This window comes from Camellia sinensis, chromosome 9 (genome assembly GCF_055761805.1).
Source record: "Camellia sinensis isolate YWXY chromosome 9, ASM5576180v1, whole genome shotgun sequence".
Classification (NCBI taxonomy): Eukaryota; Viridiplantae; Streptophyta; class Magnoliopsida; order Ericales; family Theaceae; genus Camellia; species Camellia sinensis.
Genome location: NC_138969.1, coordinates 126,653,231 through 126,656,788, shown reverse-complemented (window position 1 = coordinate 126,656,788; position 3,558 = coordinate 126,653,231). Strand labels below are relative to the sequence as shown.

At 28.7% G+C, this 3,558-nt stretch overlaps 1 pseudogene across 1 annotated transcript; it reads left to right on the top strand.

The window, feature by feature from the left end:
* Positions 1-2,785: 2,785 nt before the first annotated feature.
* LOC114294402 (agamous-like MADS-box protein AGL62 pseudogene) lies at positions 2,786-3,558 on the top strand (annotated as a pseudogene). Its single transcript, XR_014340258.1, has one exon. The product of XR_014340258.1 is annotated as an agamous-like MADS-box protein AGL62 pseudogene (transcript).

The following is a 3,558-nucleotide window of genomic DNA, read 5'->3' as shown; positions in this document are numbered from 1 at the left end:
GATATTATTAAGTTTTATTATTATAGTTATGTAATGATTAAATGTTATGAGATTTATATATTTTTGTGTTTTCTAAAGATGTATAATGGATAAAAATCGCAAGGAGACATATATATATATATATATATATATATATATGTGATTTTGAGTTTTAACATAAAAATATTTTATCTATTTTATGCATTTCTAGGCAATTATGGTTTGTGACTCATTCAAATTCTCTTAGTGGACGTGAACATCGGCTGAGAAAGGTTGTGAGCGCTTGGGTTGTGTCTAGGAATTGTTGCACTCCGGTTGTACCTTCACGTGGAGAGGAACAACGGCTTTGGGGTAGTCACCCTGCGCTTCTCAATCTCACAGGCTAATTCTTTCTTACTCTATGTGACTTGCTTTCATATTTTACTTATCGTAAATATCTTAATCATTTTTATCAATTAAATTATATTAGTGCATAGTGTTTTTTCTAACAATCTGAAGCCATTGCGTTTTGTTTTGTTTTTTTTTTTTTCTAATGTCAAGGAAAACAAAAGTTTGATAAATGTTGAATTTAAAGTCTTCCCTTACTCTTCATATGTGAAATTAGTTGGTATCTTTGTCTGTATAATCTCACAGCTATACATCTCTACTTTTATTGTTGTAACTTATTTATTACTAGACATGTAGCTTGAAATTGGTTTGTTAAGTAATTCCTTTCAAATTATTTGGTTCATGAGTTTGTGTTATATGTAATTCTAAGCCTTCCTCTAATTTGTAGAAAATTAATACTTATCTCTTGGCAACAGAAAGTTATTATAATAATATATATATATATATACACACGGGTAAAGTAGTTTTGTGTTTAACTTGTGAAGCATTTTAGAGAATGATTAATAAAAATTTCATATGTAAGGTTATTTGAATTTAGACTTTTATGATGGTTAAGTGGCTTTTATAATTCTGTCATATGTTCTATGATAAATAATGTTAAAAAATATTTGAAATTTTTATTGTATATGCAATTGGTAGATTTTAATCATTGGTGGTTAATATTGAGGATATTGTATTGCAATGTTAATGTTAAATAATTGTAATAGTCAAGGATTATAAATTAAAATAACTTGAAATGGAATATAATTGATATCAAATTACATTTCGAATTTGTTATTATAGTACGTGAAATAGTTGCATATTTAATTTATTGCTCAATCTTTGATTTACCGTTATTATATGTAAGTGATAGCATGTGACTGTTGAATATTAGTATTTGGATCTTAATGTAATTAAACGGAAATAAAGATTTATGAGAATAATTGTGTTATAAATTTTGTAACCGTTAAAAACTTAATTAAAAGTGTAATTTGATTTTTGAGACACTATAGAATGTGTGCAACTGTGTGTGTGATAATAGGTTTGACATGAACAGATAAATAATAAAAGTTTGATAACATTAGATTACTTGATCTGTTTGTGATTTGTATTTGGTTCATAATTGACAAAATTAAGATTTGAATTATTTTGTAACTGCTAAAAGTTTAAAGTGTGTCATGAATTTTACAATTAGTGAATTAAAGGCCATTGCCCTTGTTAATGTTGTGGTTACAAATATTTTGAGGGTTTACTATATCCCGTAAATTATATTGTTTAATGCAGTGTGTGATTGGAAATTTATGTCGTTTCTTTTATTTAAAAATAAAAAATAAAAAAAATTATGTGCGAGCAATGATGTTTGTAAATATGATTAGTCTTATTTGATTTTGGTTAATCATTTTGGTCATATTATAGTCATACATACATTTATGACTTATTTAGCTCTACTTTATTACGTAATCAATTATTATAAATATAAGATGGGATGGTATTTTGCCATAGGATTGCTATTTATAAAATATAAATTAGATTACAATGGGCAAATGCCATAATATTTATTTCATGGTTTAATTTAGAATTCACCGTAAATGTCATTTAATATATAATGGAAGGCTTGAATTACAAATAATTACAAATAATATTTAGCTTATTTGGTTCTAGTTTTCAAAAAAACAGTTTTAAAAAAATTCTAAATTTTTATTTTCCGTATTTTAATGTTTTCAATAATTTTTTTTAATATTTTAAGGAAAATTTTTTTAATTTTTAGACACACCTAACATAAATGTACCTAAAAAGTATAATATTTGTGAAAAAAATCTTTAAAAAATACACTAAATATCAAAAAACATAAAAATAATATGAAAATTCAGTACATTTTCTGTATTTTTGTATATTTATTAATTTTTTAAAATATTTTATTATTTGGATACATATCTAAGTAATGTGCATCTAAAAAAGTAAAAAAATTGTTTAAAATTTAAAAAATATTCACTAAAATAAAAAAAATGAAAAATAAAAAATTTAGTTTTTAAAAAATTGAATTCAGAAAACTAAAACCAAACACACTGATTATTATTATTATTATTTATCTTTCTTGAAGTTAACGGTAAAAATTTATGTGAAATAATTTTATAAAAAATTTTAATATTGTAATTAATAAGTGTCCCCTCTGATTTAATTTCTTAGTTCCGCCACTGGGTAAAAGGATATGAAAATTTTGAGACAGAGTAACTTGCCCCAAAACATGTAATTATATTAAATGGCATGTAAAATATAGTATTAAAACGTAAACGGAAGGAAATATGCAATAACTGTGAGAGTAAATTAAAGTTATATATATGGAGTCACCTTATATATACTCATACTCTCATGTTTCCCTCATTAGACATTCACCATTTCAATTCCCTATTTCTCTAATAATTTTTTTCTTCTTTTTTTCTGATCAGTTGCAGCCATGGAAAGGAAGAGCAAAGGCCGTCAGAAGATCCCGATGACAAGAATATCAAATGAAAGCAACCGAAGCGTTACCTTCTCAAAGCGTCGTTCTGGGCTATTCAAGAAGGCAAGCGAACTCTGCACCCTATGTGGCGCTGAAATTGCCATCGTCGTTTTCTCTCCTGGCAAAAGGGCCTTCTCTTTTGGCCACCCTTGTGTTGACACTGTTGTAGATTGTTTTCTCTCTCGAAACTCTCTACCCAATTCAGGCTCGCTCCAACTTGTCAAGGCTCACTGCAACGCGAATGTTAGCAAGCTCAACTTGCAACTCACTGAAGCACTTGATATGTTGGAAGCAGAGAAGAAAAGAGGCGAAGAGCTTAACAAGATGAGGAAAGCTAGCCGAGACAGGTGTTGGTGGGAAGCACCGGTTAGCGAGCTTGGACTTCAGCAACTCGAGCAATTGAAGGTTGCAATGGAGGATCTAAAGAAGAATGTCGCGAAGCAAAGCGAGAAGATTCGGATGGAGGAATCGAACCCCTGGAGGTTTTTTGAAGCTGGGTCAAGTTCCATGGGAGGGCATGTTGGAGGTGCTTCTCATGATGTTAATGTTTCTGGGCTAGGTCTGTCCATGACTCCACATGGATATACCCTCGGCTACGGACATGGGTTTTTTTGATATTTTGTCGTTTGTTGCTACGAAGAACTTGCATGTTTGCTTATGATTTCGGGTTTAATTTGTTGGAATTTTAATAAAAATAAAATTAATTATTGCTA